The following is a 26,673-nucleotide window of genomic DNA, read 5'->3' as shown; positions in this document are numbered from 1 at the left end:
ACCAACAGTGCAAGAGGGTTCCCTTTTCTCCACACCCTCTCCAGCATTTATTGTTTCTAGATTTTTTGATGATGGCCACTCAGACCAGTGTGAGGTGATACCTAATTGTGGTTTTGATGTGCATTTCTCTAATGATTAGTGATGTTGAGCATCCTTTCATGTGTTTGTTGGCAATCTGTATATCTTCTTTGGAGAAATGTCCATTTAGGTCTTCTGCCCATTTTTGGATTGGGTTTTTTGGTTTTTTGATATTGAGCTTCATGAGCTGCCTGTATATTTTGGAGATTAATCCTTTGTCAGTTGCTTCATTTGCAAATATTTTCTCCCATTCTGAGGGTTGTCTTTTCATCTTGTTTATGGTTTCCTTTGCTGTGCAAAAGCTTTTAGGTTTCATTAGGTCCCATTTGCTTATTTCCCTTTCTCTAGGAGGTGGGTCAAAAAGGATCTTGCTGTGATTTATGTCATAGAGTGTTCTGCCTATGTTTTCCTCTAAGAGTTTTATAGTGTCTGGCCTTACATTTAGGTCTTTAATCCGTTTTGAGTTTATTTTTGTATATAGGGTTAAGGAGTGTTCTAATTTCATTCTCTTATATGTAGCGCTCCAGTTTTCCCAGCACCACTTATTGAAGAGGCTGTCTTTTCTCCATTGTATAGTCTTGCCTCCTTTATCAAAGATAAGGTGACCATGTGCATGGGTTTATCTCTGGGCTTTCTATCCTGTTCCATTGATTTATGTTTCTGTTTTTGTGCCAGTACCATACTGTCTTGATTACTGTAGCTTTGTAGTATAGTCTGAAGTCAGGGAACCTGATTCCTCCAGCTCTGTTTTCCTTTCTCAAGATTGCTTTGGCTATTCAGGGTCTTTTGTGTTTCCATACAAATTGTGAAATTTTTTGTTGTAGTTCTGTGAAAAATGCCATTGGTAGTTTGATAGGGATTGCACTGAATCTGTAGATTGCTTTCAGTAGTAGAGTCATTTTCACAATGTTGATTCTTCCAATCCAAGAGCATGATGTATCCTTCCATCTGTTTGTATCATCTTTAATTTCTTTCATCAGTGTCTTATAATTTTCTGCATACAGGTCTTTTGTCTCCTTAGGTAGGTTTATTCCTAGGTATTTTATTCTTTTTGTTGCAATGGTAAATGGGAGTGTTTTCTTAATTTCTCTTTCAGATTTTTCATCATTAGTGTATAGGAATGCAAGAGATTTCTGTGCATTAATTTTTTTATCCTGCTACTTTACCAAATTCATTGATTCGCTCTAGTACTTTTCTGGTAGCGTCTTTAGGATTCTCTATGTATATTATCATGGCACCTGCAAACAGTGACAGTTTTACTTCTTCTTTTCCAATTTGGTTTCCTTTTATTTCATTTTCTTCTCTGAGTGCTGTTGCTAGAACTTCCAAAACTATGTTGAATAATAGCAGTGACAGTTGGCAGCCTTGTCTTGTTCCTGATCTTAGAGGAAATGGTTTCAGTTTTTCACCATTGAGAACGATGTTGGCTCTGGGTTTGTCATATATGGCCTTTATTATCCTGAGATAGATTCCCTCTATACCTACTTTCTGTAGAGTTTTTATCATAAATTGGTGTTGAATTTTGTCAAAAGCCTTTTCTGCACCTATTGAGATTATCATATGGTTTTTATCCTTTAATTTGTTAATATGGTATATCACATTGATTGATTTGCATATATTGAAGAATGAAGACATGTTTTTAAACCTCTACAGTACATTTCTCTTTAATGACTGTATGCATGTATCATACTTAATAATGCTATGTTTAAAATTTTTATAAATTTTAATAAAGTTAAAAAAAAGAGGATAAAAAGGAAAACTGGAATGTTCTCTCTTAAATATCTTAGGAAGATCTTTTCAGTAAAGTATCAGTAAAATACCAAGGGAGTGTGTCAACATTCACACAACTGCAATAGAACACTAATTAGGAGATGGAATGTCACTGACCTAATAATGTGAAAACACAAGAAAATGTCAGTTCATATCACTGTATATGAAAAAGATCCAAACAGGGTGATGATGTTTTACGAAACTGCGGAGACAAGGAAAAGGGTTATCACTTGTTTCTGTGCCATGCTTACTATATCAAGTCACATATTATTTTTAAGACATTTAAGAAATATGTAAGAAAATGTATGTCATATTTTCATGACTTCAGGGAGGAAACCAAGGTGTGGGAATTATGGAGAGATCAGTTTGGGCACCAAATAGCTGCTTTATGTTGAAGTGGATTTTCCATCATTAAAAGTCACTTCAACATAAAGTATTTATGCAGAATATAGAGAAAGCTATTGAGAGAGGTTCCTTTATCACGGACACTTTATTTGTAATTCAGAGATTCCATGGTAATATGGTTATATAAGGATAAAGAGAAAAGTTAAGGAATTATACATGTTTATGTCAAAAAGTTTGTCCTTTATTTTTCTACACAGACTGTCTTCAAAATATGTCTGACTGAGATTCAGGAGAGTCTGAGAAATCCTACTGTTCACCCACATGACCTTAATTATGTTAGTTACAAAGTGACATAAGAAGGACTTTTATCCAAAGTCACAGAAACTAACAGAATTAACTCTGACCAACTGAGAAAAGAGGTAAACAATGACAGAAATGTCAGTGATTTCAATTAACTGCTTTACCAGTCCCCTAACATACATTTCTATCAGGAATATAGCCAGGAAATAGTTGGGAGAAGTGGTCCTACTGAATACAGTCTGGAATAGTAGTGCATCTTTTATGCTAATAAATTGATGTGGCAGTTTTAAATACTATGATTGAAAAAAGGTAGCATTTTGAAATTAAGCTCATCTTCCTTAATGTTAGAAATTGTTTTTTGGTTGTTTTTTTTTTTTGGCTATTACCTGTTTTTTCAATACAGATTTACTGAGTACCTAGTGAATACAAAGGTGAGTGAAACTTTGTCCTTGTCCTTACAGAAACTAGAGGAGAACATGAAAAGCAAAATATTTACATTGACAACAAACTATGATACAATAGAAAAGTAGTAACCACTACCTGCCATAGTTGAGTAACTGTATCTCACTGTAATACAAATTATAATGTGACATTATGATACTTCCAAATTTTATAATAGAGTGTTGTTTTGTATATACTTCAAATCCTAATGGGTATTTTCTTTAACTAAAAATCAGGCACCACAGTCCAAAAAATGTGTCAGAGGTGTAAGAGCATCTGGAAAATGTAGTTTAGATGTTCAAAAAATGAAATTTTTAGGATAGGTTGTTGGCTTAGCAGAAAATGAGAATGACTATTTGAAAATGGGAACAATTTTTTGAAATTGGGATGAAATGATCCAGAAAATCTAGTATGCTATGGTACCAATAACCGACAAAAATATACAGTAGAGTATTTCAGAGAAGACATTCATATTCAAGTTAAAACATCATTTGTTGAATGTCCAAAAGCTACTAGGAGTCATACTACATACTTTCTGTTGTATTATATATAAATTAGCATTCATAATAACAGTGTGGGGTAGGTATTGTCATAAATGGAACCAGGAATTTGGAAAAAAGAGAAGTCAGATTACTTCTGAGGACTAAACTTTGAAATTATTTTAGAGTAAAAATAGGCAGCATCATGTAAAAAAGAAGAAATAGATTCCTGGCCTTGGAGATAAGGCTGCAACTTGAATAAATGCTTTATCATAGCTAAACAAGAAAAAGTCAAATGTAAAGAGAATGAGTGGCTACTGAATATGGAAATTGAAGATTCACATGGTATATTGGCAGATTTCATTGTTTCTGGGAGAGGATAACCAAAACCTTAGCTGCAGCTTAGTCCTCCTGCCAAAGCCATTTTTAATATAAAGATGACCACAAAGGATTGTGACTAGTGTATCTGCAACATTCCTGTCCCAATAATAAAATTATCACTATTTAGAGATGGATACATTAGGCCATCTTAGAGTTATTCCATTACATTTTCACATCATCCAATTCCCCTTATTTCAGTCTCAAGATACTTAGACAATTTTCTCATTAAGACTTAATTCTCTTTATAAGGCTTGACCTTTCAAAGAGAGAATGGACTACCAGTGTTCCTGTTCTTGTGAAAGTTTTTTTCTCATTATGAATCAATTCACCACCATTTCTTATTTACAAATACATAGGGTTTCATTGATGTAAGTACTGCTCTGAGAGATGAAGTCTTTCTCCCTATGTCAAAAAATCAGGCTTCTGAGCCTCATAAACCCAACCCTCACTGTGGTATATTTACTGGCTTATCCCTGGGGGGGCACATAACCCAACGTCTTATGATACAATAGTACTCAGTTATAAGCATGCATTGTCTTTCTTGTAGTCATCATTATTCCCATTTTATAGATGAGAAACTGAGGTTTGGAGAGATTACACTCCTTTTGAAAGTCATATAGTTAAGTAGAAGCAGAAGATCCGAGAGCAGTTTCTCCTACAACAGTCCAGGACTTCTTCCAATTACCCAAGGAGTCTCACAAATGCTTCAAGCAAAAGTCCTAAATTTGCTAGAACCCCTTACCTTTATTAGTAATTGACAGTTCAACTTAACGCTCATAATTGCAGGAAAAAATGAAGGATATTAGTCCTTTCCCCCAACTCCTCATCAAAAAAATAATACTCCACAAGTGATGCTAGAAGTAAGTCATGGGGGGATGAATGTGGAAAGTATATTATATAGTTACTGAGATAAATTTAAAGGTTCTAGGTATGCCTTTTGCTTCTAGGATACAGTTTCTATTAAAAAATAAATACACTTACAAAAGGATAATTTATAAGCTACTGTCACCTAAAGCTAATATGAAATACTAATGATACCACCACCAAGTACTGTAACACTACAACCACCTTCCTTCTTTTGCTACTGCCACTTGTTTTCAACTGAAAGTGGGATGTGCGCTTGCAAGAAAGGAATGCATGTTGAGGACAGGTTCAGTATACAAGCTCCATTTGTATAATTCTGGTGGAGACTGGTATTATTTACATATTTTAAAATTCTATATGGTCTCTGCTATTCACAAAATGAACCTGGCATACTCCAAGATAGCAATTGTGAGAGAGGAGCGTCAAAAAGTTTCACGGTAACATCATCATATTGAAGCAAAGAGTACAATAGATAATCTCAAATTTTTCAGAAGATTCAATGAACAAGCACTTCATCCCTCAAGCCTTCTAGCCAATTGAAATATTGCTATTTGGAAGTACAATAATTGAGTAGTACAGTCTCTATCTTTGAGTTAAAAATTTTCACAGCCTTAGCCCTTTTATTACACATCCAAATTAGCAGCTGGATTTACAAGCCTGTTGCTAAATTCCCAACTTATTCCCTTGTAATCCAGTTCATAATTCAGTGCTATTTTCCATTACACCTTCAGGAAAACTGAGGGGATGGAGGAGCTTCTAAGATGCACCAATTTCATGCTTTAAAATAAAGATACATGTGTACCTATTTCTTTTTTTTTCCTCATGAAATACCTACTTGGGATGGATTAGATTATGACTTTTAAAAACCAGGAAAGGAAGAGCTACTTAAGGGAATGAATATTTGTAATTAAGAACTATGCAAATTAGCTGCTCTGAGTGAGACTAAGTAGTTATACTTATCAAATGAAAGTACCAATGAATGATAAAGCACATCAGGTTCTTAACACATGTTTCTAAGCCTTATTTTTTGCTCAGTTTTCTTCCTCCTTCAATATAATAAGGTATGAACCAAGAATTGGCGAGTTAGAGATTGAAGCCGAATAGCATGGGGGAAAGTAGGCAAAGGAGGGGAATGGTACCTCATTTCCTATTTCTTAAGAAGCCAAATCTGAGAAGAATTAGATTAAATTTAGATTAGTTAATCTAGACAGGGGGACATTTTAGAGGCAACCTGTGACATTACAGTGCAATAATTAAGGGTATGATTAAAAGCAGCAGCTTTGGAGCCAGACTGAGTTCAAATGCTTGCTTTACCACATTAGCTCTGTAACCACAGGAAAGTTACTTAACCTCTCTGATCCTCAGTTTTCTAAATATGAAAATAAAGCTAAGAATAGGCCCCACAGAAATTTGTAAGAATTAACTTAAATAATGTATACTAGCAGATTACAAGTAGATGACAATTATAGTTATTGCATTACCATTATTAATTCTCCTCCTGCTTGAAGAGGTCCATAAAGGATCCAGGAAGCAGTGTACTTTATTTTTTAATACCTTAAGCTCTTATTCTGGGCTGGGTTTCACTCAATTCCTTATAAAAATAAATTTCCCCAGGAAACTTAAGAAGAGAATTTTTGGATACAACTAAATTGAAAATATTCCATATTTTTTAAAATGCCTTTTATTAAGACTAACAGCCTTCATTTCAGATTTTTTGGCCCATTTTCTCTTATACTTCCTTCAGTAAAAATGAAAGACAGGGATCATAGTAATGTAAAACAAGGTCCACATAGAAATGGATAAATCATGGGAGGATTCAATTGAGGAAAAAAATCCAGGCTTGCCAGGTGCAACCCAGGAAGAGTGGCTTTCACAGTGTACTACCTCTTGTGGAGTCCCAGGCCAAGCTATGGTTTAAATCTCACATTGGAAGACTCAAACCTTTCTATCCTTTCAGTACCATGTGTCCATGAGGGTATTTTAAATGTAAGCAGCAGGAGAGTTGTTATACTAACTGCTGTCATCCAAATAAAACTTCAGCTATCCGCATCATTGACACCAGCTGTTTCTATTAAGGAAAAATGTGTAATTGTTTTCTTGTAAGGATTCTTGTATGAACTCATGAATCTGATATGTCAATTTTGTCTCTACTCAACCTAGCTGATCCTAATCATGGCATCAGAAAACAACAACAAAAAATATATGGAGTCAGTCCTGTGTTTTGTATAACTTGACCATTCTCAAGAAACATTTAGGCACAGCCTGAGAAAGCCTGAAGGTGTTTTGTAAAATTCAGTGAACCAAAAGCTAATCAATCAAAACATATTTAAGAAGCACTGATAGGCCCTGAGGGGGAAAAAACAGTGTACAGGAAGACTCTCTGTGGGAATAGGTTATAATTAATAATTATTTCTCTTTTTCTATTGTTTGCAAACAAATATACTGCATTATTGTGGCAAATACTCAGTCTGGCCAAGAAAGCCATTTTAACCAACTGCATATCTGAAATAGAAAACTGAGAGTTGAAAAGAAACTGATCATGACACAGAAAGATGTTTCTATGTTGAAAGTGATTTCCAGTTCCAACTTTGGTTGCACGACTCTGACTCACACACTGGTGACTCCCTTATACCTCTAGTCATCTGCTTCTTCCTTCATCATTCGACAGAAGCTGAACCCCCCTGCCCCAACACTGCAGGAGCTAGAATTTCAGGGACTTGAGGGCTGTTAGGAGCTGAGACCATAGCACCAGATCCAAAGAGGAAGAAAACCTAGGGATCCAGGGATCGTGCCACAGCCATTCTTGGAGATCCCTCTCAGTCTTCTGATGTTACAAGCTGAATTGTGTGCCCACCTCCCAATTCATATGTTGAATTTCTAAACCCCAGTACCTCAGAGTGTGACTATATTTGGAGATAGGTCCTTTAAAGAGGTAATTAAGGTAAAATGAGGTCATATATGTGGGTCCTATTTCAATATGACTGGCGTCCTTATAAAAAGAGATTAGGACACAGCCAGCACAGAATGAGGAGTGGCCATGTAAAGACACAGTGAGACAATTCTACCAGCCAAGAAGAGAGGCCTCAGAAGAAACTAACCCTGCCAACACTTTGATCTTGGACTTCTAGCCTCCAGAATTGTGAGAAAATACATTTCTGTTGTTTGAGCCACCCAGTCTGTGGTATTTCTTATGGTAGCCCTAAAAATCTAATACACCTGGCTACCTGACATCTCTTTTTATTCTTCCAAGGGCTTTAAAGACTAGATAGTTCCCACTGATGGGAACGTTTCAAATACGATTTCAAATACGATTTCTCCCTTCCCCATGTGTGAAATGCACTCTAGACCTTTCCTTAATGACTGTTCCTGGATCTAAGCACAGCCTTTTTTGATGTTTGTTAAGAGTTTTGATCAGCAGGAACAAGGGGGTAAGCTCATAGGAAACTCAAGAGTTTTCTCTTTCCCCTCAATTAAGTGATTATTTTTAAGAATGGGAATTCCTTTTTGATATTGAATAACTTCCCAAACTCCCACACAATATCTGCCAATTAATGAAATAAAAAACATTAAAAGACTACTATGTATTCATAATGCATACCTGGGAAGCATGGTAATATCCATATGCAAGTAGTATGACCTACTTTACAAGCTTGGTATACAAATGTAGTCACATATTTCTTTTGTTTTTTTCAATTATCCATCAAATTCCCATAGACTTCCATTAGCAAACCTCTCCTGAATCATATTAAGTATGCTGGGGCTTACTTGGAAAAGATACCAATTCCTTATTCTAAACACCAGGTGGAAAGAAAATTGTAAAATCCTATCAGTTCCCTGGAGTCAGAGAATAGTAGGGTCTATCAAAAAGAGGGAAAGGATGGTAGAATATGAGGAAAATCTGAAGAGAGGCTTTTTTGACTCTGGGGTCACCACACTGAGTCACCATCCTAGGGTGGTCATTCCTTTATAATCTCAAGGCCACCAGTGGAGTATCTGTTTCCTGTCCCCAAAGAGCTTTACCAGTCAAATGAATAACAAAAACACACATAGGAAAGAGAGGAATTAGGTACTATTCTCTGTTCTTATCAGAAGTTTAACAGAGAATGGAGAAATGTGTTTTGTTACTTTTCTCTCCTATAATTTGCTGTTTCTCTCAGATATTTCTTCCCCTTGCAAGATTCCCAGTATTTTACAGAATAAGGTAGCATTCTATCTGAAAGCATTTGTTAAGTGTTCTTTGAGTCTAGGAGGTGGCAATTTAACAAATGGCTTCTTCACACAAACTATAAGCATGATACAGAATGACTGACAACTATGCCAACATTTGAAAAGTAACTAAGAGCTTTAAAGCGTACAGTAGCCAAGACCAGGAGCAGAGTTTATTATCAGCCTTGGAGACTGTGGTTTATGTTGGCAATATAAAATATCTGTCATTTTAATACAGCTCTTACAAAGATTTTTAAACATGTCATTAAAAAAACATATCAGAAGGATGGCCCCAGAAGTTACCAGTTTTAAGATAACAACAATGGAATCAAGATACATTATCACCAGATAATGGTCTCCTACTGTTTTATAAAGGAGTCCGCTTCTAAAGCCAAACCAAACACAGAGGCAGAGCGAAGATGTTTGGTTTAGAAGTGGAAGACATTGATCTTAGGAACCATTGTTTCTTTTACAATGGTTTTATTTCTGTTACAGTCAGAGCAGGCTAAACTTACAAATATTCTGTCTGACTTCAGACGTGTTCGGTGGAAGGAAAGTCACCCAGTGCATCTGAGCATATTTATCACCTGTCTACAGACCTAGTGAAGTCCACCCTCTTCCCCTCCACTCATTATCCCTTCCTAGCACCCCCCAACACACAGTCTGCACCACAGTAAGACTAAAACAACAGGAACCTGGGGAAATAAATAGGGGAGATGTGTGAGAGGTGGGATTATGATCAGAAGTATTAATTTTCACTACAGCATTTTGTGAGCACTACTCACATTCAAAGCTGAGATCCTATACCTATCTCTTCAGCACAGCTCAGGACTTGCTTGGAGATGTCATTAAAAGTGACTAAAAGCCACCTTCAATTCCATTGTTTTAGGTGTCTACAGTATGGAAGAGGCCTGGTCTGCGCTGTAGGGGTTTAGGGATAAGATGATGCACGGTTTAAACCTTGGGCTCGGGAGTTACATTCTTTCTCTAATATTAGAATGCCTCTCTCCTCCTCTTATTCCCACGCTTTACCTAATGTCATGACGGAGATGCCACCCCTCTCTTTCAGCCAAAACATCATTCTGGTCCTTGCACCAAGTTATACCTTCATGTTCTTAATTTTGTAATCAGAGCCAATCAGAAGAGTGGGCAGGTAGCATTATTGAAGAGCTGCTAAAAGAACCTGCTAAACTACCTCCCCCAATCTGATACTCCCACTGCCTGTCATGCTTTCGCACATATTTTATTTTCTCCTACTATGTGACCAGCACTGGGCCTCCCAAATAATCCAGCGCTTCAATAAATTCAGGGAGTAAGTGCATCTGTGGTCAGCGTACTCATGGGCTAAGCACTGTAAAAAGACAACTATGATATGAGAATGAATGAGGCAGAGATTCATACAAAGAGATGCTCACCATCAAGGTTGGGAGACAGATAAACAAACAAATTAAAAACTGTGACAAATGCCGTAGCACCACTCTCCTAGAGAGTACTGAATTAAATTGAAGTCCCTTGGACTGGCAATTAGATCTTAAAGATGGTGACCTTAAAGAGAGCAGTTTCAGGAGAGAAGATGAAAGCCAGATTACATCACAGTTGTAGTAGTCCAGAGGTTAGTAGAAGAGACAAAGAAATGTTCTATTGAAAATTTTGCATAAAAATTGATAAATGCTGGATGGTAGCTAATGGGAACTCAGGGGTCAAGAGACCATTTGTTTATTTGCTTCAAGGATGGGAGAGTGGTGATCATATTTTTGGGCTATCATGAAGAAATTTTATGCCTTGGATCTTAGAAGGTTTTCTTTTTTTTTTAGCTTTAAAGTCAACACTTAAAATGAAAATACTACTGAGAAGAGTAGGCTCTTAGTAAAATCTGTCAGTTGTCAGTTAACACCTTAGCAGGGCACAGGATGCTGCGGGGTGCCAAGAGCAGACAGGAGAAGTGCTGCTCCTGACAAGGTAGGAGAGCACCCAGGATCCATGTCGTCACAGTTGTGTCTGGGAGTCATCCAGAGAATCCCAGCTGGTCCTGCTTTGACAAACAACCCTCATTCTCACTCAATAGCCCAGAATATAAGAACACAAACAGGGCCCCAATTAATGCTTTTGTAAATTGCTCTTCCTTGCCGAGATAAGTTTTTAAGCAAATGAGGATATAGGTTATAGAAGCAAACTGGGGATTATATAAGCATAATTTTGATTACTTCAAATAGTACCAAAATAATGCATGTTTATGAAAAGTTAAAAGAATATAATAGGTGGAATAAAAATGGAGGCCAACTTCATCCCCTCCATACTCCATGAGCCCCCAGTGGTAATCACAGTTACGAGCCTGGTGAGAGACCTTCTACACTTGTGCTGTGCACTTAAATCCATACATGTACATGTAACATGTATATGTCATCTTGTTGCCTGGCCCTCTTGCCAAGCACCTGGCCCACTGTGCCAAGACCACAGTTTTCCCTGGTCTAATTTACATGCATCTGGAGGAATCTGATTTGAAAAGTCTCACCTGTCCTTAATAATAATAATAACTGCTAACACTTACTAAGTGCTCACTATATTCCAGATCTGATACTAAGCACTTTATCATTTTCTAGTTTTATAAATACTAATTATTTGAATGTATTCTCATAAATAGCAAAAACCACAAATAAAGCAAAATTCTCCATAATTAATCCTCCTAATCCTATCCTAAACCTTTCCTCTGACATGACCACTGTTGCCAGTTAGGTGGGTATCCGCCTAGCCGCTTTTAAAATTCATATACACATTTCTATGTATGCACAGAAATGTAATTTGTTGACTTTTTTGGTAACTATTATCATTCTACAGATATTGTTCAGAACTCACATTTCCCATTTTGGTCATGCAGATATTTCCATTTCAAACCATGTAAATATAATTAATTCTTTGAAACATTTGCATAGAAGGCACGCTAATCGATTCCATGCTTTTATCACAGATTAGTCAGTCATTATTTTACTGGCAGGCATTGAGATTGATTCCAATTTTTCACTATAACAAAGATGGCATAATAAAAAGCTCACATGGGCCCTTTGGACACACATGTCAGTATTTCCTTCAGTTAGTGAGAAGACTAGTTGCAGGTCAAAGAACAGAGAAGACATTTACCTGGCATCCAGTGCTAGCTCCCCCATTTTCAGTAGCCTCATATTCCATTCAAGCTCTTTTGGTGCTGGGGCATCAGGCTTCAGTAGAAGTGGAGCTTAGGACTTAGCTAAGGCAATGAACCCATTTAACACCTCTGATCACAACAATGATGCAGTTAGAGGATGGCACATGTCTTAGAACCTTTCTAATCCAAATGAAACTCAGGTATTTTGATGGGAATTCTGAGATACTTATTCTTTCTTACTGTACATGTACAGGAAAAATGTAGCCCTGGGAAATGTTGGATGTCATCTGTATTAGTTTTCCAGGGCTACTGTAATGAAGTAGCACAGACTGGATGACTTAAACAACAGAAATTTAATTTCTCATGGTTCTGGAGGCTAGAAGTCCAAGACCATGGTGTCTGCAGTGTTGATTCCTTCTGAGGGCCTGGCAGGAAGGATCTCTTCCAAGCCTTTCTCCTTGACTTATAGATGGCCATCTTCTCCCTGGGTCTTCACATTGTCTTCCCTGTGTGTGCCTGTGTTCCAATTTCCTCTTCTTATAAATATACTAGTCACATTGGCTTAGGGCACACCCTGAGAACCTCATTTAAATTAATTCTTCAAAATCCTACCTCCAAATCAGGCTCCCTGACTTCAGACTATACTACAAAGCTACAGTAATCAAGAGAGTATGGTACTGGCACAAAAACAGAAATATAGATCAGTGGAACAGGATAGAAAACCTGACACATATGGTCACCTTATCTTTGACAAAGGAGGCAAGAATATACAATGGGGAAAAGACAGCCTCTTCAATAACTGGTGCTGGGAAAACTACATGTAAAAGAATGAATTTAGAACACTTCCTAAAACCATACACAAAAATAAACTCAAAATGGATTAAAGACCTAAATTTAAGGCCAGACACTATAACACTCTTAGAGGAAAACATAGGTAGAACACTCTATGACATAAATCACAGCAAGATCCTTTTGGACCCACCTTTAGAAAAATGGAAATAAAAACAAAAATAAACAAATGGGACCTAAAGAAACTTAAAAGCTTTTGCACAGAAAAGGAAATCATAAACAAGATGAAAAGACAACCTTCAGAATGGGAGAAAATATTTTCAAATGAAGCAACTGACAAAGGATTAATCTCCAAAATATAAAACCAACTCATGTAGCTCAATATCAAAACAAAACAAAACAAAAAACCCAATCAAAAAATGGGCAGAGAGGCTTCCCTGGTGGCACAGTGGTTGAGAGTCCACCTGCCGATGCAGGGGACACGGGTTCATGCCCTGGTCCGGGAAGATCCCACATGCCGCGGAGCGGCTGGGCCCATGAGCCATGGCCGCTGAGCCTGCATGTCCGGAGCCTGTGCTCCACAACGGGAGAGGCCACAACAGTGAGAGGTCTGCATACCGCAAAAAAAAAAAAAAAAAATGGGCAGAAGACCTAAATAGACCTTTCTCCAAAGAAGATATCCAGATTGCCAAAACGCACATGAAAAGATGTTCAAAATCACTAATCATTAGAGAAATGCAAATCAAAACTACAATGAGGTATCACCTCACACCTGTCAGAATGGCCATCATCAAAAAATCTACAAACAATAAATGCTGGAGAGGGTGTGGAGAAAAGGTAACCCTCTTGCACTGTTGGTGGGAATGTAAATTGATACAGCCACTATGGAGAACAGTATGGAGGTTCCTTAAAAAACTAAAAATAGAACTACCATATGACTGAGCAATCCCACTACTGGGTATATACCCAGAGAAAACCATAATCCAGAAAGAGACAGTACCAAAATGTTCACTGCAGCACTGTTTACAATAGCCAGGACATGGAAGCAACCTAAGTGTCCATCGACAGATGAATGGATAAAGAAGATGTGGCACATATATACAATGGAATATTACTCAGCGATAAAAAGAAATGAAACTGAATTATTTGTAGTGAGGTGGATGGACCTAGAGTCTGTCATACAGAGTGAAGTAAGTCAGAAAGAGAAAAACAAATACCATATGCTAACACATATATATGAAATCTAACAAAAACTGGTTCTGACAAACCTAGGGCCAGGACAGGAATAAAGACACAGAGGTAGAGAATGGACTTGAGAACATGGGGGCACGGAGGAGGGTAAGCTGAGACAAAGTGAGAGAGTGGTGTTGACATATATACACTACCAAATGTAAAGTAGATAGCTAGTGGGAAGCAGCCACATAGCACAGGGAGATCAGCTTGGTGCTTTGTGACCACCTAGAGGGGTGGGATAGGGAGGGTGGGAGGGAGACAGAAGAAGGAGGGGATATGGGGACATATGTATACATATAGCTGATTCACTTTGTTATACAGCAGAAACTAACACAACATTGTAAAGCAATTATACTCCAATAAAGATGTAAAAAAAAAGAATGTTAATTAAAAAAAAATCCTACCTACAAATACTGTTACATTCTGAGGTACTGAGGGTTAGGACTTCAACATATGAATTTTTAGTACATGATTCAGTTCTCATAACACCATCTCATTATCACAGGAGAAGGCAACTACAGGAGAGAAGGGAGAATTGAGAATCAGTAGGAAATAGGTGCTTACTGATCCAGCCTCAATTAAAGCTAATGTTTACTTGCTGAGTTCCTTTCAGTTGAATTTTTCAGTTGGAAGAGTCAATAATTTGCTTAAGTCGAATAAGCAAGCTTAAAGAGGATTTGTTTCCTGTGATCAAGAAATGGACTTTTTTTAAACATGCTAAAGTTCAAAAGATACTGTTCAGTTAGCCCACTTAAAGGCACTTTAAACATATTTTCTCATCAATAGTATATAAAAGTTCTCAGTTCCTTTCACTGTTATCAATAAAAATTGATTATAAACTTGTTTTAAAATTGCCATTCTTATGATTGAAAACTGATACCTCATTGCTGTTGTTGTTTTCTGATTGCTAGGAAGTTGAGCATCTTATCTTTTGTTTATTGGCCATTTCAGTTCTGTGAATTGTAAATTTTAATCTTTTGCCAATAACTTTATTTAGCTATTTAATAATGTTCATGTTGATTGTAGAGTCCTATAGAGAAAGCAAATATAAGCAAATATTTTCTCCTGCCTTATCAGTGTTTTTTAAACTCTAGTTATGATGTTTTATGTTATTCAGACATTTTAATAAATATTTATTTTTAGTTGATTAAAATTTTCATTCTTTTTGTTTGTAGTGTCTGGGTTCTATGTCTTCCTTAGTGTTCCCATGTCAAGATTATAAAACATTTTATAATTTCATACTTATAATATCTTTATTGTTAGTTTTCCTTATATTTAGATCTTCAGTATATTTGGACACTATTGTTGTGAAAGTTATGATACAGAAAATTAAATTATTGTTCTAATGGATAGCCAATTGTCCCTAAATCTTTTAGTAAGTAATTGTGTGTCTCTAGAGATTTGACTTATGTCCTTTATCATATATTATTAGCATATTTATAGACTCTGTTTCTGGAAAATCAATTCTGTTCCATTGATTTGTTGTGCTTATTTCTCTACCAAAATCTCATTGTTTTGATTCAGGGAGCTGTATAATACAGTAAACTATTATTTAAAATATAATAAGGTAACTTTATAATATAATGTTTAGAAGGAAAATCTTGCCTTATAGCTACTTTAAAAAAATATTTTTTGGATAGTATTTTTCATTTACTGGAAAACAGCTATTCTGATTTCTTAAAAACTCTAAAATTGAGTAATTTCAGCTCTCACCTAAGACATAGAGGTGATAAGAGAGCATGCCTACCCCTGCAACGAAAAAGAGCCAGGTTAACTTCAAGTTTATTAGTCTTTTTTAACCCATCAAAGAGCTGAGTCCCAACAGATAGTCCCAAACATCTAAGGAGAGACGGTGCCTGCAGGGAGACAGGAGATTTGATCATTCACTCACCTAGGGTAGACAGAAACCAGATACAGTAAGAAAAGTTAAACTAGAAGAGTCAAAATATTAGGCTGAGTGCAGCCTGGCAGGACATAGTGAAGCCTTGGAGGCCACAGAAACTGTCCACATGCTCTTGTAGTCTGTTTCTCCATGAAGCCCACATGGTGCACTCAGAAAAGATTGGAAAAAGCCCTAAGAAGTGTGTATTGTAGGGAAAAGCAGCTGTGTGAGAGGGCAAAGAAACTCTTGTCTGATCATCTTCCCTATGTTCACTGAGGAACCGAATAATCAAGAATATTGGAGAAAGTCTGCATGACATTGTGTTAGGCAAAGAGATTATGGACATAATACCAAAATTATGACCACAAAACAAAATAAATGATAAATTTGACTTCTTTAAAATTAAAAACTTTTTCTGCATGAAGGATCATGTTAAGAGAATGAAATGACAAGCCATAGACTGGGAGCATATTTATGCACATCACAATTCGGAAAAACGACTTGTGTCCAAAATATATAAATCTCGCAAAACCCAATAATTAAAAAATGAACAATCTAGGGGCTTCCCTGGTGGCACAGTGGTTGAGAGTATGCCTGCCGATGCAGGGGACACGGGTTCATGCCCCGGTCCGGGAAGATCCCACATGCCGCGGAGTGGCAGGGCCCGTGAGCCATGGCCGCTGAGCCTGCGCGTCCGGAGCCTGTGCTCCGCAACGGGAGAGGCCACAACAGTGAGAGGCCCGCGTACCACAAAAAAAAAAAAAAAAAAAAGAACAATCTAATAAAAAATAGGTAAAAGATCCAAAAAAACCTTCAGCAAGATGACAACTGGATGACAATTAAGCATATGTAAAGATTTTCAATATTATTAGTAATTAGGGAAATGCAGATTAATACCACAATGTGATACTCTTACACACTTATTAGAATGTCTCAAAAAAATAAAAAAGCAACAAAAATGACAACAACAACAAAAACTTGCGATGTTAATTACTGACAAGAAAATGAAGCAACTGAACGTTTAATAAGTTGTTGGTGGGAATTCAAAATGCTAGAGTCACTTTGCAAACAATACAGCAGTTTCTTATGAACTTAAATATGCAACTATACTACCCTTGGGCATCTATCACAAAGAAATAAAATCTATTTACATATAAAAATCTACATACAAATATTTACAGGAATTTTATTCATAAACACCAAAAATTAGGGGTGGGACATCTGCTGCCAAAGCAGTTCTAAGAGGGAAGTTTATAGCAATACAATCCTACCTCAAGAAACAAGAAAAATCTCAAATGAACAATCTAACCTTACACCAAAAGAAACTAGAAAAAGAAGAACAAACAAAACCCAAAGTTAGAAGAAGGAAAGAAATCATGAAGATCAGAGCAGAAATAAATGAAAAGGAAACAAAGAAAACAATAGCAAAGATCAATAAAACTAAAAGCTGGTTCTTTGAGAAGATAAACAAAATTGATAAACCTTTAGCCAGACTCATCATGAAAAAGAGGGAGAGGACTTGTATCAATAAAATTAGAAGTGAAGAAGAAGTTACAATGGACACTGCAGAAACACAAAGCATCATAACAGACTATTACAAGAAACTCTATGCCAATAAAATGGACAAGCTGGAAGAAATGGACAAATTCTTAGAAGGGTATAATCTTCCAATACTGAATCAGGAAGAAATAGAAAATATGAACAGACCAATTACAAGTAATGAAATTGAAACAGTGATTAAAAATCTTCCAACAAACAATAGTCCAGGACCAGACGGTTTCACAGGTAAATTCTATCAAACATTTAGAGGAGAGCTACCACCCATCCTTCTCAAACTCTTCCAAAATTTGCAGAGGAAAGAACATGCCCAAACTCATGCTACGAGGCCAGCATCACCCTGATACCAAAACCAGATGAAGATACTACAAAAAAAGAAAATTACCAACCAATATCACTGATGAATATAGATGCAAAAATCCTCAACAAAATACTAGAAAACAGAATCCAACAGCACATTAAAAGGATAATACACCATGATCAAGTGGGACTTATCTCAGTGATGCAAGGATTCTTCAATATATGCAAAGCAATCAATGTGATACACGATATTAACAAATTGAAGAAGAAAAGCCATATGATGACCTCAACAGATGCAGAAAAAGCTTTTGACAAAATTCAACACCTATTTATGATAAAAACTCTCCAGGGAGTGGGTATAGAGGGAACATACCTCAACATAATAAAGGTCATATATAACAAACCAACAGCAAACATCATTCTCAATGGTGAAAAACTGAAAGGATTTCCTCTAAGATCAGGAACAAGACAAGGATGTCCACTCTGGCCACTATCATTCAACATCGTTTTGGAAGTCCTAGCCATGGAAATCAGAGAAGAAAAAGAAATAAGAGGAATCCAAATTGCAAAAGAAGTAAAACTGTCACTGTTTGCAGATGACATGATACTATACATAAAGAATCCTAAAGATGCCACCAGAAAACTACTGGAGCTAATCAATGAATTTGGTAAAGTTGCAGGATACAAAATGAATGCACAGAAATCTCTTGCATTCATATACACTAACAATGAAAGATCAGAAAGAGAAATTAAGGAAACAATCCCATTCACCACTGCAACAAAAAGAATAAAATACCTAGGAATAAACCTACTTAAGGAGGTAAGAGACCTGTACTCAGAAAACTACAAGACATTGATGAAAGAAATCAAAGATGAAACAGATGGAGAGATATACCATGTTCTTTGATTGGAAGAATCAATATTGTGAAAATGACTATACTACCCAAAGAAATCTCCAGATTCAATGCAATCCCTATCAAATTACCAGTGGCATTTTTTACAGAACTAGAACAAAAAAAAAAAATTTGTATGGAGACACAAAAGACCCCAAATAGCCGAAGCAGTCTTGAGGGAAAAAAACGGAGCTGGAGGAATCAGATTCCCTGACTTCAGACAATACTACAAAGCTACAGTAATCAAGATAATATGGTACTGGCACAAAAACAAAAATATAGATCAATGGAACAGGATAGAAAGCCCAGAGATAAACCCACGTACCTATGGTCAATTAATCTATGACAAAGGAGGCAAGGATATCCAATGGACAAAAGACAGTCTCTTCAATTAGTGGTGCTGGGAAAACTGGACAGCTACATGTAAAAGAATGAAATTAGAACACTCCCTAACACCACACACAAAATTAAACCCAAAATGGATTAAATACCTAAATGTAAGACCGGACACTATAAAACTCTTAGAGGAAAACATAGGAAGAACACTCTTTGACATAAATCACAGCAAGATGTTTTTTGGCCCACCTCCTAGAGAAATGGAAATAAAACCAAAAATAAATAAATGGGACCTAATGAAACTCCAAAGCTTTTGCACAGCAAAGGAAACCATAAACAAGATGAAAGGACAACCCTCAGATTGCGAAAAAAATATTTGCAAACAAAGTAACGGACAAAGGATTAATCTCCAAAATATACAAACAGCTCATGCAGCTCAATATTAAAAAAGAAACAACCCAATCAAAAAATGGGCCAAGGATCTAAACAGATATTTCTCTAAAGAAGACATACAGATGGCCAAGAGGCACATGAAAAGCTGCTCAACATAACTAATTATTAGAGAAATGCAAATCAAAACTACAATGAGGTATCACCTCACACCAGTCAGAATGGCTATCATCAAAAAATCTACAAACAATAAATGATGGAGAAGGTGTGGAGAAAAGGGAACCCTCTTGCACTGTTGGTGGGAATGTAAGTTGATACAGCCACTATGGAGAACAGTATGGAGGTTCCTTAAGAAACTAAAAGTAGAAGTACCATATGACCCAGCAATCCCACTACTGGGCATATACCCTGAGAAAACCATAATTCAAAAAGAGTCATGTACCACAATGTTCACTGCAGCACTATTTACAACAGCCAGGACATGGAAGCAACCTAAGTGTCCATCAACAGATGAATGGATAAAGAAGATGTGGCACATACATACAATGGGATATTACTCAGCCATAAAAAGAAATGAAATTGAGTTATTTGTAGTCAGGTGGATGGACCTAGAGTCTGTCATACAGAGTGAAGGAAGTCAGAAAAATTAAAACAAATATTGTATATTAATGCATATATGTGGAATCTAGAAAAATGGTACAGATGAACCAGTTTCCAATACAGAAATAGAGACACAGGTGTAGAGAACAAATGTATGGACACCAAGGGGGAAAGCGGGGGTGGGGGGTGGTGGTGGGATGAATTGGGAGATTGGGATTGACATATATATACTAATATGTATAAAATAGATAACTAATAAGAATGTGCTGTGTAAAAAATAAATAAATAAAATTGAAAAAAAAAAGAGAGAAGAAGAAAAAAAAGAGCAGTTAAAGGGGAGAAAAATGAATATACAGGTCCAATCTGTAAAAGCCTTAGGATAACGTGTCATGATGAACTGATCAGAGGATCAAGGTCAAACTCCAGCTCTCACATATACCTTCCCCAGTCTCTGTGAAAATATACAACTTTATAATTCCAGAAGTACATCTCTTCCTGCTCCCCTTGGTGCCTCCAAATATTTTCCTCCCACTCTCTCTTAAATCTACTCCAGTTAGGCCTTGTTTCCCCAAAGATTCCCATACAAGCTCAGTTTGTCAAACAGTTCCTTTCAAGACCACCAGTGAACTCTATGTTGAAGTCTAAATGGTCAACTCTCACTCTTCATCTTGATGGATGGCAGCATTTGGACATAGTTGAATCCCTCGCTTCTCTTTAATACACTTTTTGCACTTGGCTTTGAGGCCACCACAATCTTTTTTTCCCCTCCTGTTCCAGTGGATATTTTTTTCTCATTGTCCTTTGCTGACGCCTCTTCTTCCCACCAATTTCTAGAGGTATGGCCCACCATACACTCTGTCTTTGGTACTCTTTTCTCTTCTATCTACACTCATGCTTAGAGTAATTTCTTAAAGGCTTGTATCTTTAAAAATATCTAAAATTCAACCATAAATAAAAAAGAATGAAATAATGCCATATGCAGAAACATGGAGGGACCTAGAGAGTATCATACTAACTGAAGTAAGTCAGACAGGTAAAGAGAAATATCATATGGTATCACTTAAATGTGGAATCTTAAAAATGATACAAATGAACTTATTTACATGACAGAAACAGACTCACAGACATAGAAAACAAAATTATGGTTACCAAAGGGAAAGGGGGGGAAGGGATAAATTAGGAATTTGGGATTAACAGATACACGCTACTATATATAAAATAGATAAGGAACAAGGGCATACTGTATAGCACAGGGAACTATATTCAATATCTTGTAGTAAACTGTAATGGAAAGGGATCTGAAAAATAATATATATACATATATATATATATATATATAAATATATATAGAACTGAGTCAGTTTGCTCTACACCTGAAACTAACATGACATTGTAAATCAACTATGCTTCAAAGAAAAAAAAAAGTCTATGGGCCAGAATCCTACATTTCTATCTCACCCAAGACTTCGCTCCTGAATTTCAGACTATTTACTTGACATCTCCATTTGGATATTTACCAGACATCTCAAACTTAACAGATCCCCAACTGAACTCCTGTTATTGCTCTCTAAACCTGTTTCCCCTTCCGTCTTTCCCACCTAGGTTGTGACAATTTCAACTGTCTATTTCCTCAGGCCAACAAACTTAGATTCCCTCTTGATTTCTCAGCTTCTCTCCTTACCCACATTCATTCTGTCAAATTCCTGTTCATTATACCTTCAAAATGTATCCAGGATCTGACAGTTTCCCACCATCTCCAGCCTTTCCACTTTGGTCTAAGCCTCCATCATGTCTCATCTAGACTGCTGCTGTAGTCTTCTAATTGATCCCACTGACTTCATCCTTGCCTCCTACTTACCTCAAAATGACCCTTTCTAACCTAAGTCAGTTTAGGATACCATGCAGCAAATAATAGAATCTCTCTGAGCAGTACATCAGTCATATGAAAAAAATAAATGTAATAATATGTAACTTTTATTGGGTTCATGTAAGGACCAATGAGATGATAGACACAAAGTGCTGAAGACTCAGCACATAGTATGCATTAAATTACAGTAGCATGGGCAGGAAATGAATTTTTACATCATTTCTGAAATCTATTGTCTCCATGAATTAACAGCTATTTATTATTTTCCAAGTATTAGAGAATATGACTTAAAATTCTCCATATCTGTAACTGCTAAGCTACTGTTTGAAGAAGTCCTAGACAGCCCCACCCCCACCACGAGCACCATGACCAACTTAGAACCTGATTTTTGTGGTTATAGAAATAGCAAAGGGAAATTATTTCCTGTCTGGGGAATACATTAGAATGTGCCAAGATTTTCCAGTAGGTTAACAAGGAAACTGTCAAACTTAACCTAATAGGGAGAAGAACTGGTGGTTCATTATGACTGCTCTGGCCCTTCTCATTTCAATGTAGCCAACTCACTCATGCCACATTAAGAATTCTCCTGGGACTAGCTCCTGTTGTCATCCTATGATTCTCTACAATGCATATGACTCTTCTCTCACCTCCAGCATCTTTCCCACACCAGTTTTATATATCATACACCAAACTTGTTTTTGTGACTTGTGTGAATCCTTTTCTTCAACATCCCAATGACTTTTCAGCATGTCAACCTGCCTTGTATCCAGCAAACCCACAGCTCTGTGTATAAAAAGAGTCCCCTGTCCTCAGCAATAACCTCCAGTCCTACTTGCCTTCAGGGGGATCCATCAGACAGTCCTCTTTGAGGTTGTATACCTGAATACTAGGAGGACAAAGACTAGAGTTTGATTAGTACTCTTTCCAGAAAAGGGGGGACCAGCCTATTTTATATGCATAACAATAATAACAACAGTTGTAGCACTTGCTATGCAAGGACTGTGTTTTAGTGCTCAACATATACAAACTCATTTAATCCATATAAGCATTCTATGAAGATGAGGAACTTGAGGTCCAGAGGGGTTAAGTAACTTGTCTTAGGTCACATACATAGTGAATGATGGTTCTGGATTAGAACCTGAACAGTCTGCTCCAGTGTTTGTGCTCTTAATCATGATACTGTGCCATACATATGTGCCATACATATCCTCATAAAAATAAGGTAGTTGTTTGTAAGATGCATCATCTCACAATTAAAATCCTTGATCCATATACTAGGAAATTGAGAGACTGGGAGCCAATTAATTAATTCAGGATTGGAAATGACCTTAGTTGGTGCTTAAAATTGGACAATTAAAGTTCACAGTTGGGAAAGTAAGAAACCAGTCAGAATGACCATCATCAAAAAATCTACAAACAATAAATGCTGGAGAGGGTGTGGCATAAAGGGAACCCTCTTGCACTGCTGGTGGGAATGTAAATTGATACAGCCACTATGGAGAACAGTTTGGAGGTTCATGAAGCTGATAAATAATGTTATAACACCAATGTCAGTAAACACTTAAAGCAACTTAAGATATATTCAAATGGCAAAAAAGGAAGTTCTTTATAGTGGTACACAGGGCATGTGGTAACATGTAGTTCCAAGCCTGACAGACATATGTGGGTGTATCTGTTAAGTTATCCATACCAAATTGAGGCAAAGAGAGTGGGTAACTCCACATTTTACAGTGAGGCACTGGCACCAACCATGAGGGGTTCAAAGGCAATGTTTTAATAAGGTCTTGCTGTTTCCTTAGATCATTTGCCAATGCTGGTGTCTAGTATTCACTAGGAAGCAAGCCCTGGCTCAGTGTTTCTATGCAGGTTCCCATCAATCAAAAGCTCTTTAAAAGTCTGGATAAGACTGAGAAGGAAGACAGGCAGGCCCTAGGTAAGACAATACATTCCAAGAGGAATTTTACTACAAACTACTATTTATTGGACAATCACCAAACCATGGACTGTCCTCAGTGCTTCACTTCAGTGTACTTAATCCTCCCAAGAAACATGCAAGGGAGATTTGATAATCCCTGTTACACGTGAGGAGACGCAGGATCTTAAGGGACTAACTCAGCCAAGACCCCATAGCTAGTAAGTATTCAAGTTTGGATTCAAATCCAATTTTTTTATGACACCAAAACTCATGCTCCTTACCACAAAGCTTGAGAAATAACCATTGATGCTGAGTGTAATTCTTTTGCCTTATTTGTCTAGAGTGCTGAGGCAGAGGGATTGAAAATTCTCTTTTAAAATATCCAGATCATTGTCTCCATTCACCACCACTTGGCAGTAATTCTGTACAATCTTTAAAAATAATCATATCTTTTTACTTCTACCCCAGTCGGTTTATGCTACTGTCTATAAGATAGGCTATGGAGGTTAGATAGACCCTGAGGAGGATTCCTGGAATGTCATTGGCTTAAGCTACTGTGAACTGGCTCTGTTTCTCTGGCCAAAACAGATATAGGCTCTGTGCTCTTTCACGCCATTGACATGTTTCTCCCAGGCTAGAGAACGGAAAAATTGACTGGTCTGGAATAACCAGGGCTTGGGGGCAAAGGGGAGTCTTGACCCTTAGGCAGTCTGTGATTTTACATTGACGTCATGCCTCCCACCCTATGCACCCTGAATAACACTTTCCCAAACTAGGTACCATGGGAAGAAACCATGCTTTGATAGGTGACATTTAAAAGTGTCCCCAAAACTATTCAGACAGAAAATGGCTTCTCTGACAGCTCCAGTGTCTCTGTACATTGCCCTCAGAACAGGCGTGAGAGCCCAAGGTCATGGCAGGCTTATTATGCAATGTGGAACAAGGCTGTGATTATGTGGGTATCACCCACTAGGATTCATATCAAAGGCAGCATATGGATGAGTCCAGGCAGGGTTTGACAACTGTTTCTGAGCTTTCCAGATCAGAGATAGAAACAGATATGATCTGTATAGCCTCCTTTTTACTTTACATTTTCAGATGGGTGAGCTGTCTTTCATGTTACACAATCAATCCCAAGTTACCCAGCCTCCCACCTCACTCACGCTTGCCCAGCCCCACCTTGCTAACCACTGCCATCTTTTTATAACCATTTCCAAGACACTCAAAATCATGTCAACACCCTGAAGACCTGCTAGGCCCCAGGCTGTGTTGCAGAATCACTAATACAAATATCCATTACAGATGAGCACTGGAAGGGACTTAGGATCCTAGAAATTGAACACCACTGTGTTTTAACAAATTCAAAGAATTCCCTGGTTATCTTGGAGGCCAACAATTCATTTCAATAATATTTGCTGAAGACCTTTGAGCTGGCTAGATGGATACCTGGGATGTCACATTAAGCAATCAAAGCCCATTCCTCAGAGAACTTGCAGTCTAGTGATGGTTACACACTTATACCAAGGCAACCTCAGTAGAATGTAATGAGAGTTAAGCAAGGAATGCAGCTAAGAAATAAATATGGGCCTAAAAATAACAAGTGAGGCACATGTATAATAATATTCCTCCACACGGGCTAAAGTAGACAAGAAAAATAAATATTGAATGGGTTTACCAAAAGCAAGAGAGTTAAAGGCTTCCCCATCCCTCCCACATCCACATGACTTTTACAGCACATAAGCCCACCTCCCAGGAAACAGGTTGTACCAGGGGGATGGCGCCTGCTAGAAAGACAACTTTGCAGTTCACATACACTAGAAAGGAAAACAATGTTTTATAAGATGTGACATCAAGAGATTATCTTGGCCAGTCCAATTCTCTCCCCCTCGCAGGAATTTTAACTGAGAAAATTGAGAAGAATTTGTCATTTGGTAGTGGGACAGTTATGGAAGGCACCCCAGGGAGTGTGGCTGTGAGGTGTTAATGGAGCACAGAGTCAATCTCAGGCAGTTTTTCTGAAGTTCCAAAAGTCTTCTTGAATTCAGAGTTCACCCTCTGGGTAAAGTTCCCAGGGAACCAGGCTTCCACTCCTGTCCTCCCTGGGTCCTATGCAGTCATGGCTCACTTATCAACACAGCAAATCTCATTTACTTGTGCTAGCCTGAGTCATCTCTTACAATAAAGAAGCTGAATAGATAGGCCTGAGGGAAAATAATGTGTTCAGATGTTCAGTTCAGTCAGTCAGAATTCTTAAAAATGTTTATTAATTTTTGTGGGAAAACACATAAATATGAATAAAAAATTTAATAATCTCCAACTAAAATTCCTTCCAATCCTACCACTCTCCTTCCAAGGTAGAAAATAGAGAGTGATCTTCCATATATTTCTTCACAGTCATAAAACATACATAAAGTTATATACACACACAAAAGGTTTTTTTGGTTTGGTTGTGGACATTGCTTTTTAGAGTATTTGTCTTTGTAGCATTGATATTCACAATATAGTTGTTTTAAGCTCTTTCTAAGACTATGCAGGGGATGGTTCAATGCTGTTAGAGCTGATAAAAAAAAAAAAAAAAAAAAAACTCACCTAGATTCAAATGTGTTCTAATTTTGTCACTAGTTCCCTATAAGATTGTACAGAAATCAACTTAGCTCCTCCTGGATTAGAGTTCCAATCTTTTCATCAAAGAAAAAAGGCAATAAAGTAGCCTTGTGCTTGGTGCCATGCAAAGTAAATTTTTAAAATTCCATCCTCACTCTGTAGGTGCCCACACAGCAAAAAAACAACCCTGGAGAATGACATGAGAGTGATAACAGTGTGCTCAGAGGAGCATGGTTAGAAAGTAACACCTCCTCAAATACCTCATACAAAGAGAAAGAGACTAACACTTACCCCAGATGAGGGC

This window comes from Mesoplodon bidens, assembly GCF_964165515.1.
Source record: "Mesoplodon bidens genome assembly, chromosome: 8".
Classification (NCBI taxonomy): domain Eukaryota; kingdom Metazoa; phylum Chordata; class Mammalia; order Artiodactyla; family Ziphiidae; genus Mesoplodon; species Mesoplodon bidens.
Note: the sequence above shows the minus strand (reverse complement) of the source record.